Below are 14,765 nucleotides of genomic sequence, written 5' to 3'. Positions count from 1 at the left end.
TTTACCTCTATAAGCGACAATTTGCCTATGTATGTGAATACTACACTCGTTTGCACTCACCGTTTTAAATGCGTTTGGTGCAAGCACAAAAAAATGAAAATAGATTCGAAATCTAATGTTGGTTGTCCAGCTGTATCCACCATGTTTATTAAAAGAAATTTAAAAAAAATATAGATCACAAAATCCCAATGAATATCTGGATACTCGTGCGAAAAGTTACTACGGTCGGCGTACGTCTGAACGGCTCGAGTTGCGAACGAAAAAAGGGGCCTCTAATCCTGTGTTAGTTCTTGTTAGTTTTGAGTGCTGGGTTGTGTAGAGTTGTGGTGTGATGTGATGTGTATGTGTGGGTGGTCTGAGTGGTGTGATGTCTGCGTGGTGTAATGTCTGCAGGGGTGGTGTGTGTTTGTGTGTGTTAGTGGGTGGAGTCTTCTTGTGGATTGTGTTGATGTAGTGTGTTGGCATTCAGTGGCGTGTATGAAGGGGGGGCGGGGGGTGGACGTAACTCATCTAGCCATCGCGGCCCCCCTAGGCGAATTCTAACCTAGAAAGCGCTGTAGTTGCTGCAGCGTGACAACAACGCTGCTGAGGCCAATGGAGCGGCGGTATGATGACCTGGGCTGCCGACGCCGCGTTGATGTCTCCTGTCGCCTCGTTCTGGATGAAGGTGGATAGTGAATTCTTCATAATTGAATTTATAATTTCCAGCTACTATGGGATTTGAAGCTTTTTATAGCTGGTTCCCATAAACCACCCATATGGGGAGCGCTTAGGGGGTAAACTGCCAATTAGTGCCTTGGGGAGCATACTTCTGAACAATTTCAGGTCATACTTGTTTAATAAAATCCACAATGTGTTTTTCAGTGGCTCTTTAGGCTCCAATGAAGGTTTGTTATCGCTCATTAGTTTTGAGGGGAAGCCGCGTCGTGCTACGAAGCGAGCAAATGCCGCGAGAAAAGCCTCCTTAGTCAGATTTGTACATAGCTCGAGGTGCACAGGTGTCGTAAAACAGACAAAGACAGCCACATAGCCTTTCCTTATGGTGGGCGACCTTAGCATGAACGCCTGTATTTTAAAAGGAACAGTAAAATTGACACCTGTGACAGTAGGCAGAGCGAAGTTGCAGCGTTCCGGTGGAAGTGGAGAATATTGGACTCTTGGCGGACTATATGTTGCATTAGGCGATGTTCTGCGTGGAGCATAAGAAAGTGGATATAATTGAGGAGTAAAGTGGCAAGTCGAGATTTCTCTGGTATGATTAAAGGGTGGCATTCGTTATACGTGAGGCTTGAATTGGCAAGTCGACCATTCGCACGAAGCAGACCTTTCCTGTCTAGGAATGGGTGAAGAACTAAGAGTGAACTCCTTTTGTCAATGGGTTTTGATACTCTTAATAGTGTTATATAGCTATGGAAATAGCGCATTTGAGTTGATGCGATCAGAGCGACCTTTGCCTTTTGCAGTTCTAGGTGCGTCTATATATCGCATTGGGGGTGCTCTGAGGAAACTCCCTTAACTTTAATTTTAAGTCGCTCTATGAACTTTAGCATATAGGCGATTACTCTGAGGGCTCGGGGGGCGGTTTGCACCCTCTTGTACCTAGATCGGCAGGATTTGCACCACTGGCTACGTGTCGCCAAGCGGCTGATCCCACTAGGTCAAGTATTTGAAACGTTCGATTAGCAATGTACGTTCTTCCATGCATGTGGTGGTTTTTGCAACCAGGCTAGAACAATTTCCGAATTTGACCAAAGATACAATCTATATTTCTTCATGTTTAATCTGCACCATGGAAGCTAATTTTGTGAGTAGTAGCGCGTCACAGAGCTCAAGTCGAGGTAGACTTAGCATTTTTAGACGAGCCACATTTGCTTTTGCTACTAATAAGTGGCTTGTGGTCGCGGTATCGCTTTGTGTGCGCACATAGATAGTGGCACAGTATGCCTTCTCAGAGGCATCACAGAAGCCGTGTAATTCGACTTTGTGTTCGGGGAAATAGTTTACCCATCGTGGAATTTGTATCTGGGAAATGTCTTCCAGATTATTTTCGAACTGGGACCATTTTTCTAACCGAAGAGGTTACACTGGTCAGATATCGCATTCCATTGGATCCCCAGAGTTTTTGTTGTACTTTCCTTTCCGAATTTAAGGAAATTAGTGTCCAACAGATTTTCTTTAGGTATGTCCTTTAAGATATAAGGTAAGTTCGCCGTTATCTTTTTTAACGGAATCCCTGCGGTTTTGAGGGCTTGCGTCATATGTGCTGACTCGTATGCTTGTGAAAGACTGTGACTTCCAGACAGGATACGTTAGAGTTTTTAACACTTGGGCTGCCAGAGGAAATTCTGACTTTGTGTTTTCTGCCAATTCGTGGAGTGTTCGAATGGCTAAATATGGAGCACAGCCAAAGGTAACTTTTTTTAGTTTATAGTCGCGTAAAGGACTATTGGGAGATTTTTGGAAAATAATTCGCTGAAAGTCTTGGTCGTCTTTATGTACGACTATTTGTCAATACATTTTGTCAACGACCCAATTGAATACGTATTTGAATATACGTCAATTTAATATGAGAAGCATTAAATCTGGTTGGAGTGTGGGTCCCGTAAATGGAATATCATTTAAGGAATTTTCTGAGCTAGTGGATCTTGAGGCATTGAAAACCACTCTGACTTTTGTTGTTTTTATACTCTCGCAACCTGTTGCTACAGAGTATAATAGTTTTGTTCACCTAACGGTTGTTTGTATCACCTAAAACTAATCGAGTAAGATAAAGGGTTATGTATATATAAATGATCCGGATGAAGAAACGAGTTGAAATCCGGGTGACTGTCTGTCCGTCCGTGTAAGCTCTAACTTGAGTAAAAATTGAGATATCTTTATGAAACTTGGTACACATGTTTCTTGGTACCGTGAGACGGTTCGTATTGCAGATAGGCGTAAGCGGACCACTGCCACGCCCACAAAACGCCATTAATCAAAAACAAATAAATTGCCATAGCTTAGTTCCGCAATAAGACATAAGATTGTTATTTGGTACACACGATCACATTAGGGAGGGCATCTGCAGTTAAAATTTATTTTTTTAATTGGGCGTAGTCCCGCCCCTAATAGGTTTAATGTGCATATCTCCTAAACCGCTAATGCTATAATAACCAAATTCACTAGGAGCAAATAGTTTTATAACCGCTACCTACAGTGTGAAGAAAGTTGAAATCGGGTGACAACTCCGCCCATTCCCCATATAACGGTACTGTTAAAAAGTACTAAAAGCGCGCAAAATCACGCACTAAACACGCCAGAGACATTAAATTTTATCTCTGGGATGGTATGAGATTACTTAATAGGAACCGCGTTCAAAATTAGACAGTGGGCGTGGCACAGCCCACTTTTAGGTGAAAACCCATATCTTGGGATCTGCTTAACCGATTTCAACCAAATTCGGTGCATAACGTTCTTTTAATACAACCACGCCTATTTCCCATATAACACCATTTTCAATTCCATCTGATTCTGTCACTTTCCACTATGCATATCAAGAAAAAATGATTGTATCGGGCGTAAATAATGCGTTTGAAGTATGCCACCTTGTGACCAAAAATTGTCTAAATCGAGTCAAAACTGTTCAAGTCCGTAGGTACTGAATATGTGAACCCAAGTGCCTATAGCTGACTTTTTACCGAAAATATCCGTCAACATAGAACAAGGCGGCAAGATCCACAAAGAAATTTAAAACGAGTATACCATTTGACTTTGCAAGAGTATAAAATGTTCGGTTACATCCGAACTTAGCCCTTCCTTACTTGTTAAGTAAGTTTTTTTCCATACTTAAAAACTGCTGTATTGCAGAGGTGCGAGAGTGACCTAAGGCGAGTGTGTTAGGAAATTGTTGTTTTAGTAGTAGTCGTACGACGTACCGACCATTATCTGATATAGTAATTATGGCTTTGTAAAAGTCTTCACAATACTGATCTTCTGGGGTTGTAATTGATATAAGGGGGAGCTCTTCTAACTGACAAATTTCTTTAATAGTGAATTGAGGTATTCGTTTGAGAATTCCTCAAACTGAGTGGTCATGGTGGTAACTGGTTCCGTAACTAGACCACTTAGGTCCAATAAAATATAGTATTTTGCGCCAGAAGTGTATTTGAAATTTTCTTAATAATTTCGAGTATTAACTGTGGTATGAGATCGCAACCTAATAGAAGAACTATTTGAGCGAGAGTGTTGCAGTTGGGATCTGCTAGCTTTAGGTGTGAGACCTTTTGCCAATGCTTGCTATTTATGTGATAGCTTGGAAACATATTTGTAAGTTGCGGTAAGACTATTGCTTCTGCTTGTATGTGTTTATCCGCTTGGGGGGAAATTAGTGTAATGGGGCAGATTTTGTTTGAGTTTTGCACTACTCTTCCTCTTATTCCCGTGATTTCAAAATTGGCTATTTTTGTTGGCAGTTGTAGCCTTTTTTGGGCCTTAGACGCTATAAATGACGTTGAGCTCCTTGGTCTATTAAGGTACTAAGCTTAAACAGTTCTCCTCGGTGTTTGATGGAGACTGCTGCTGTAGGTAGTAGTACTCTATTTTGATTTTCGCTGTGTAGCGTTTGGGTTTTTAATGCCTTTAAGCAGCATGGGGCTTCTTGGCAATTTTCGGGATTTCGCACTTCGGGATTTGCTCCTGCAACTAAACTAATGTCTCTTTTCATATTCGCGCTGTTTGGGATAAGCTGGAAAGTGTGCTGTAATGCAGAATTGAATGATGTCGTCTATGACAATAAACGCAATTAAATTTGCTTTTCACTCTTTAAGTGTATGCACATGTAACAGGCAGCTTGTACAAAGTCTTTTTGTTTTTACAACGTTATTTCGGTCGATAATATTAAATTGTTTTAATTTTTTGCAAGTTTTGAGCTTATGCCTTCCTGTAAACAGTTTGCAGTTTGTATTGTTCGGATGTGAACGTTTGATTTCTGAAGAAGCTTCTATTTAAATTGTTGTTACTACTGGCTTGGGGTTTGTGGAAGCTTCTATTTACGTCGTGTTGAACGCTTTTAGTTCTTACTATTTTTTTGTCTACCCTTTCTGCGATTTCGTACTGGGTAGTTAAGAAATCTTTCATTTGTTACCACGTTGGACATTTTCTTCGTGATGAGAGCGATTGCTCCCATAGAGGTAATGATTTTTCCGGTAATGCGGCGGTGCATATTTTTACCAGTATAGGTTCCCAGCTGTCTGTGGGAATATTCTGTGTCGATAAAATCGATAAACAATTTGAAACAGTGGATTGAAGTTTGATAAATTCCTCACTTGTTTCCTTTTGAATTTTTGGCAAGTTCATTAATATCGATATTTGTTTATCGACCAATATTCTTTCGTTTTCGTATCTTTATTTAAGAGCTTCCCAAACCAAATTGAAATTATCGTCATTTAGTGCGAACTGTTTGACTATTACGCCTCCTTGACCTTTTGTTTTGTACCGAGGGTGATACAATTTTTGTGCATTTGATAATTTGGGTGGTTTATGTAAACGGCTGTAAACATATCACGGAAGGACGGCCATTCTTCATAACCGCGAGGTGGATGCCTGAACTTGCCTCTTGACTTTGTATTTGTGACAGCTCTACTCTCGGCTGTGGAGTAGGTGCAATTGCTTTAATTAATTTTAATTGGTCAGAAACCATTGCTTTTGTTTCTTCAAACTAGTCTAAACAGTTTTCGTATTTGGCGACAGCCGAGGATTTAAAATTTTCCGGTAAATCTGATTCGTCAGATTCTACGATTGCGTCATATGCCGCTTGGAGACGTGTCCCGAAATTGTCAAGTTTTCTTTTTTGATTTCTAATACCGATTCAGAATTGTCCTAAATCGGCGAAGATTAAAATCGAGTGCAGTATCGTATTAGGCTGTCACTCTCGGAAATAAATTTGGTGTAGGAAATATCTTTCACCCTCTTTTGCTTTGTAGCACCTTGCTTTGAGCGTGTAGCTTCTGCAGGTGTACATGGACTTTTTTCGTCAGAAATCATTTTTGGAACTTTTAGCAACTGAGTTGTTTTAGAATCTTTTGAATCTGAGCTCATTTAAAAGATGTGTTGAACTAAATAAAAGGTTTCTCAGTGTAAGCTGATGAAATTTCTCAAATATTATAGTACGTATGTATGTAGTTGTATGTGTTTGAGAGAAGACTCTTAGACGTAAATAAGAGTTTCGAATAAATAAAAAAAAAAACACGACCGTTTTAATTTTCGTGTATACTCGTATGTTTAACCGAGAACTCTTTTAAGTTAATAAGAGTTTTTATTTCCAATTAAATGAATAAATTACGCATAACTTAATTTGTGTTTTAGCGCTTTTAGATTAAAATGTTTTTTTTTTTTAATTTTTTTTGTATGTATTATGTGTCCGGAATTCCTATAGGGTATACCTATAAGCGGATCAGCTGATATATATGCACTTGTCATTATGCGCAATTGAGAGCTCGTCTTAAAGATCAATGCACTTTGTACATATTTTTAATAATAATAACCCAACGATTACCCTCCTCCCGCCCAACCGACGCGAGGGGCGCAATCCGCATACGTGCGGAATTAACCGAGTCAGAAAAGGCAAGAGAGTTTTTTAAGTGTTGAGATCTAAAACTGCTCAGCTACAGAAACAAAAATTTCAACAGCTAAGATCTAAAGTTACAATATAATAAATTGTTACATTTTCATTTATTAAGAGAAAACAATAAAGTCTTTTTAATTTTGAAAAGTGAGTCAGATAAGTCAAATGTGCTGGAATGAGAATTAAAATCATGACATATACGGCGGAATGGCTCGTTTAGTTCAAAATTTGATCTACAGGATTTTAGCAGTAAAGGTCTTAACTGCCTCGAAAGGCGAACCGGGATATTGAATTTAATTTCAGACAGGAGAAAAGAACTGCAAACAGTTCCATTCAAAAGTTTCACTAAGAATGTTATGCCAAGCATTTCCCTACGACTAGAAAGTGTAGGTAGATTAATAAGTTTTAAACGACTAGTGTATGGAGGTAGACTTACCCTAGCATCCCATCGGAAATACGCTAAGGCGAAAAGTAAAAATTGTTTTTGAACCGACTCTAACTTGTCAGAATGGATTTGGTAGCTAGGGTTCCATACCACAGAGCCATATTCCAATATAGGTCTAACCAAAGTTGTATAAAGTGTTTTAGTATTGATTGATTGATTAATTTTGAGGTATGAACCGCGACCTACGGTCTATTGTGCCCTCCCCTAAGTCATATCGTGTCATCTAGGCCCAGCAGATTGATAAATTCCAAAATTCTGCTGGGTGCTAGTGAGGCGATACAATCCCTGTGTGGAAACATGGATCCCAGGGCCTTGATTCTGTGCAGTTTATCAGCAGATGTTCGGGGGTTTCCGGCTCTATGTCGCAGAACCGGCAGTTTGCAGAAGAGGCTATGCCCATGTTAAAGAGATGCTTCTTGAGCCTGCAGTCGCCGCTGTAGAACGCTACCAGTAGCGGGAATTTGTTTCTTGGGAGATTAATTATGGCATTGAACCGCTTGAGGTCGTAACCCCCCATTAGCAGTCTGGCATGGTGCATGCCCTGGAGTTGTTGCCAGAGTATCTCCCTGTCTGCTCTTTCCTCCCTGCGGAGGAGCTCTTTGATGGTATGTGGACCAACCGCTAAATATGGTTCCGGCCCTACCATTCTTGTAGAGGCTGCAGAGCGCGCTAACTCGTCGGCTAGTTCGTTCCCAGCTATACCCCTGTGGCCAGGCACCCAAATAAGGTGCACTCGGTTGTGCTCAGATAGGCTGTTCAGCCGTTCTATACACTCCATCATTAGGAGAGATCTGACCTCATAGGCAGAGATCGCTCTTAGTGCCGACTGACTATCGCTGAGTATAGCGATACTTTTATTGCGATAGTTGCGTTGGAGATTAATTCCTACACACCGACTTATAGCATAGACCTCGGCTTGGAAAATGCTAGGGAAAATTCCCATGGGAATGGAGAGCTTGGTGCTTGGCCCAGCGACCCCTGCACCAATCCCCTCCTCCTTCCCTTTGCCAGCTCCCTCTGCTGTCATTTGGAGCAGAGTTCGTTTGGCTGTCTGTTTGATTACCAGGTGTAGCGGTGAGAGTTCTAGCATGACCTCCAGTGCTGCGGTCGGACACGTTCGCATTGCTCCCGACGCACAGATGCAGGCAAGTCTTTGCAGCTTCGACAGTTTAAGTCCTACCGAAGTCTGCGATGCTTTCGATACCGCTCCATACGTGATAATCGGTCTCACAATCATAGTGTACATCCACCTGATAGTCCTTGGGGAGCACCCCCAGGATTTTCCAGCAAGTCGGTTGCACACCATGAGTGCTTTTGTAGCTTTGGTTAGGGTCTGGTCCACGTGCTGATTCCATCGCAGTGTGGAATCCAGCATGAGTCCCAGATACTTGACCGTGCTGGACATCTCAACCACTCTGCCGTCCAGGGATATATTCCTGAGGCCCGGCAGTGACCTCCGTCTGGTGAAAGGAATGATTGTAGTTTTAGCGGGGTTGATGTTTAAGCCAACCCCCCTACACCATCCCTTTGCCAGTCCCAATCCCCTCTGAACGATATCGCAGAGTGTGTCTTCAAATTTTCCCCTAGCTAAGATAACAATGTCATCCGCATATCCCTGACAGCGGATTCCATTGCTAGTCAGCTGTAGTAGGGGGGATAGCACTCCGCCCTGTGGGCAACCTCTTGTTGTTCCCAGACGAATTTTAGTTTCTCCTACTGCGGCTTCCGCCACCCTAGTGCGCAGTACGGCTGCAATCCATCTGCGCACTGGTGCTGCCACACTCCTTTTCTCCAGTGCTCTTGACACGCTCTCGTGAGACGTGTTGTCAAAAGCACCTTCTATGTCGAGGAAGGCGCATAGCGTCACCTCGCCCCCATCTAACGAATTCTGGATCTCTGAGGTTAGCTGGTACAGAGCAGTGTTAGTTGATCTACCTGCTCTGTAAGCATGTTGCTTCTCATGAAGCGGTGAAGCTTTCAGCACCTTCGATCGTAATTCGTGGTCTATGATCTTTTCATACTTTTGAGTAGGAAGGAAGTAAGACTTATTGGCCTGAACGATTTCGCCAATGAGTAGTCTTTCCTCCCTACTTTGGGTATGAAGATCACCTTTGCGGTGCGCCATGGTTCTGGGATATATGCCAGCTCTAGGCTATCCCGAATAAGGTGGGGCAGTAGCACCTGCTCCCCCTGTTGCAGAAAAGCTGGAAGGATACCATCCGCACCCGGTGACTTGTATTTTTCAAAAGAGGCCAGAGCCCACTTGATGGAGTCTGCAGTGAAGAGCTGTTTTGCGACTGTCCAGTCCAAGCGTGACGGCCTTCGTTCGACCATAGGTCGAATCTGGTCTTCTTGAATCGTCTCCGGGAAATGCGCTAGTAGAAGAGCCGTAGCTCTTTCTTCTGCGCTGGACGTATAGGTCCCATCAGATCGTTTGATCGCTAGTACTGTGTCCGTCTTGCCTCTAGCCAGAGCCTTATGCAGTCTAGCTGCCTCTGGGGTAGAGGAGACGCTCTCACAGAACTTCCTAAAGCTCTTCTGTTTCGCGGTCCTAATCTCCTTATTGTAAGTAGTTAGGCTGCATCTGTATTCCTCCCAGTTTCCGGTGCGCTTAGCCTTATTGAATAGCTTGCGCACCGTTTTTCTCAGTACTGAGAGTTTACTAGACCACCAGGAGCAGTTACTGCTCTTGGCGACTGTCCTTAGGGGGCAGCTGCTGTGATAGGCTTCTGTGATGGATTGGTGGGTTCGCACCCCACGTTTGCTATACATAAATTATTACTAACTATAAACTCGATAAGAGACTCACCCCGTGTGTTGCAATCCGTGCTGCCCCATTCGATGTGGTGGGCATTCGTATCGCAGCCCATGATGAGGGGCAGTTTATTCCGCCTGCAGTGCTCTACCAGGTTGCCAATTGCCTCAGGGGGTGCTATCGGAGTCTCCCCCGGAAAATAGGCCGCTGCCACGACGAAGTCCGCTCCTTCGTCGTTCGTGGCTTGTACAGCGACCAGGTCCTGTGTTAGGAACTCTGAAATACAGAAAAAATCAATACCGTTCCTAAGTACTATGCAGGTTCTGGGTCTCTCACTTGAGAGGTCCCAAATTACCTTGTTTGACTCCATTTTGAGGACCCTGACCTCTCCTTTTCTGACCCATGGCTCCTGGATCAGTAGTACGCCCAGACCATCGATCGTAAACCTGCTCGCGATAACCGCCGAGGGTGACGCCGCGTGGTTCAGGTTTACCTGGGCAACTTCTATTCGCGGACCCACCACAGCATCGGCTCCATGAGGAACTGGTCCTCATTCTCACCGTCCTCCGCGATGTCTCCTGCCAGGTTCGTGAGCCCCTCCAGAAGCTCCTGAGTGGAGGGTAGCGCCCCCCCTTGCTCGCCCGTCTTCTCGGAAGGGATCTTCACCGATGTCTCGGCAGTTGCCGCCTGCTTTGACGTGCTTGCGCAGGGATGAGTCGCAACCTAATCCACCTGCATTTTTTCTCCTGCATCGCCCACGGTGGTCGTTTTAGGCCTGAATGGCCTCAGGAGGTTGAGCCTCCACCCTGAATCCTCCTCAGTGCTGCTGGTCACCCGCCAGACCGATGTATTGAGGCCATCGTTCTGGTTGCGGATGAGCCCGAGAGCAAATTCGTAAGGCTTGCCTGCGCATCTGGGGAGGAATACCGTCATGCTATGCATGGGCGGAATTTCGTCCCCTTTTTCGCGCAAAGGATGGGTCCATTCCAGCCTGCCAGCTTGGGAGCGATCTCCCGCAGCCAACAAGCCGACCTTTCATCCTTGCAGTCAACCTGCAATATGCCTCCCTTGAAATAAACCCCATGGAAGGAGGCTTTGCATCCAGACCCCCTGAATATCTCCTCCATGAGCAAATCTTGGAGCACGGTGAGCTCCTCCGACCCCAGCGTCTCCGCCGGGTAGTTCAGCGGCAGCACCGCCATACGAATGCCTTTGAGGGCATCCGCATACCTGCGCTGTCCCTCCGCTACCCGGGGGGGATTTGGGGCGGAGCGGTTGCCACCAGTCGCCTGAGCCACGTTTTAGTAATATACGGGTCTCTAAATTCTTTAGACCAACGTTTAACAAAACTGAGGACAGCATTTGCTTTCAAGACCATGGTATCAATATGAAGACTGAAATTAAGCTTAGGGTCCATATTAACTCCCAAATCAACATAGTTAAAAACTTGCTCTACAATATGGTGTTTTATTACATAAGAAGAGGGGTGCACAGATCTACGGGAAAAGCACATCGTCTTACATTTATTGAGGTTCAATGGCAAATCATTTCTATCACACCATGCAACCAAATTGTTTAAGTCTGTTTGCAACAGACACCTTTCCTCAGTTGAAGTGTATGATTTAAAAAGCTTTACATCGTCAGCGTATAATAAAATATTTGAGAATTCTATTACTGAAGAGATATCGTTAATAAACAACAAGAACAGAATCGGGCCAAGATGACTACCTTGCGGAACACCAGAAGAAACATTAATTGTATGTGAAGGTGTATCCTCAAATATCACTCGTTGTGTTCTATTATAAAGATAGGAAGATACCCATTGAAGGAATCTTGGCTGAAAGCCCAGCAGATCAAGTTTATGTATGAGAATCGAGATATTTACTTTATCGAAAGTTTTGCTAAAGTCTGTGTATATAACATCCGTATGCTTATGTTCCCTAAAACCCAATGATACATGGTTTACAAATTCAAGTAAGTTTGTTATAGTCGAGTTTCCTTTACGAAATCCATGCTGAGATGAGGAAATTAACGGAGAAATCGAAAAGGTTATATGGTCAGTGATGATAGCTTCAAAAAGTTTAGGTATAACTGATAGTTTTGCGATACCTCTATAGTTTTCAATGTTGGATCTAAATCCACTTTTATGCAAAGGGATTATAAATGACTGTTTCCATATTGAAGGAAATATACCGTGTTTAAGAGAGGAATTAAATATCCTTGTCAAAGGCAAGTAAATATATTTGGCACTATTTTTTAGGAAGCATGAGGGCCATAACTAAAAGATGGTTTTAACTTATTTAAATTAAAAAGGACGTCTTCTTCAGAAATAATTGGAGCGTTAATTAAAGTATTCGAACACAGTACTTGCTGATAAGAAAAAGTTTTGGAAGAATTATTACAGTAGTTTGACTTGAAAAATTCTGCAAACATATTGGATATAATATCATTGCCACTTGAAATGATAGATTTGTATTTCATTGCGGACGGAAATTTGGAAATCCTGCGTTTGGAGTTGACGAAATCATAAAACGATTTTGGATTACTTACAATATTTTTTTTTACTTCATTTAAGTAATTATTATAACATTTTTTGTTTAGGTCAAAATATTGTCGACGCAATAGAGAATATTTAAAATGTTTTTTTAAAATGTTTAAAGGCTCGAGTTTTTCTGTTTTTCAATTTATATAACTCTTTCGAAAACCACGGACTTATACTTTTGCTTTTATTAACAATTACTATTGGAACATACTTTTCAAATAATTTCATAATAATGTTATTAAAATGAGAGACACTCAATTCAATGTCACCATTATAATTAGGCCATGTTATTGTAGAAAGTTCTTATTTAACTTTTTGAAATTAGCTTTTGCAAAGTTAAACCGAGTACAGAAGCTAGAAGTTTGGTGATTATTATCCCGTACATTGCCTGAGATTTCGACAGATATTTCCAAAGCATATGAGTCCTCTGGTAGAACAAGAGGATTACTCTGAATACTAAATCTAAGCATTTACCAAATTTATTCAGAATCAAATTAATTTGGTTCAGACCCAACTCGGACATTTTTTCGAAAAACTCATTAAAACATGACCGATTGCAAATCGGCACGATATAGTTATCGAAAGGTTTCCACGAAGCACACGGTAAATTGAAATCACCTAATTCAATTATTGAATCTGCATTATTTGCCATCGAGGTAGCACTATTTATTAAAGAAGCATGCTGCATGTATACAGATAAGTCCGAATGGGGTGGTATATAAGATAGGGTTAAATAAATAAAGCAACTAATAAGGTATACTCTAATACATTTAAATTCAAATCAGTCGGTCCCTGGAACAAGAATATTTTCAGATGGGATGGAGGAATGCACGGCAAATAGAACACCTCCACCGATTCTGTTCAGTCGATCACATCTAAAAATTTGAAATTCGCTGTTTAAAATCTCATTATCAAAAATGTGAGGTTTTAACCAAGTTTCTGTAAATCCAATTATATGGAAATTAAAATTTAGGTAAGTTTAGGTTTAAATTCGCGTACAAATGGTGGCCAGAATGAACTATCTAAGATCTTTTTGAATGTTTCAAGAGATACGTCTATTTTAAACGATGATATACTTCTATCATAATTGAAGTTAAATTTACGTATATTGATATCATCGATTTTTAAACGTGACGAAATGTAAGATTTAATGTCCTCCACCAAGGTATCTTTGGCAAGTTTCGAAATAAATATAGACTTTTTAGGTGGAATAACTATCAAATTATTAACTGATGCTACTAAGTTAATAGGGGGAGCCTCTGGAATTGTGAGACACTTATTACTATTAGATAGAGCTTTTGGGGAATTGAGCTATTTGGAAGTTGACGGCTTATCACCTTGAGGGCAAGGAGAAGAGAGATTTCTTAGGTCATTGGGAGGAGACGTTCTTTTCTGAACAGAAGAACTAAGTGTTACTTCATCGGAAGGACGTTTACGCTTAGGAGCAGGTTTAGAGGATTCGTGAGAATCATTCAGGCACTTAAAAGATTTGAACAATTTTTCATAGTGCCTAAATTTTTCAGTGAGGGTTACAAGATCACGATCGATTTCGTTAAAGCCATTGCGTGTCTCCCTATAAACTTTAAATAGATCGATTTCAATAGATCTACAATTTAAACAGGACCAACGCAATCCCTTACAGTCGAGAATAGAATCTAAGATTCTACCAGTCAGTCCAGCACATTTAATATGGGTAGGCCCATCACAAAGCCAGCATGAAACGTAGCGATCTGACTCGCCTTTAATGTTACAATTGGGGAAGTTACAAGACATAATAAACCACAAGAATGAAGATCAAATAAAAGAGTAAGTAGAACAAAATTTAATAGATAAATAATAAATTAGTGTGTTAATAAAATATTAATAATAATAAATTCAATTAATAACAATTTTTTTTTATCAAAGTTTAAAACCAAGACAATTTGAAGAAGCAATATAGCGAGCAGTTTTAGAAGCACTGTAACAAATAAAAAGCTAAACGCAACACAGCTGTGAATAAAGAAGTAAATAAGATAAACAAAGAGAGAAAATAGAATAAAATAAAACAAAATCAAACAAAAGGCTGACTCGGCACCAAAAATTGGAAAGTTTAAACTTTTTAATACCGCACAAAACAGAACATTTAATACTTATCATGAAACTGAGAGTTTAATCACTAAAAATTTGTATTAACACGGTAATAAAAATCAATTAAACTTCAAGAATTTTTTAAAATAAAAACACAAATGTACACAGCTAAAAAATCACAGCTTAAGAGCTTGAAGTGTTGCCAACGGAATATGAATGTATTATATAATATTATGCTTTAATATGTTTTGCGCAATCCTGCTTGTTTTTGTTGGGCAAAGAACAAGGGGTGTTGCGTATATGTGCCAATTTATGTATATATGTATGAATGTCTAGCAAGGTATAAGGGGTATTG

The sequence above is a fragment of the Bactrocera oleae genome, chromosome 3, assembly GCF_042242935.1.
Source record: "Bactrocera oleae isolate idBacOlea1 chromosome 3, idBacOlea1, whole genome shotgun sequence".
Classification (NCBI taxonomy): domain Eukaryota; kingdom Metazoa; phylum Arthropoda; class Insecta; order Diptera; family Tephritidae; genus Bactrocera; species Bactrocera oleae.
Note: the sequence above shows the minus strand (reverse complement) of the source record.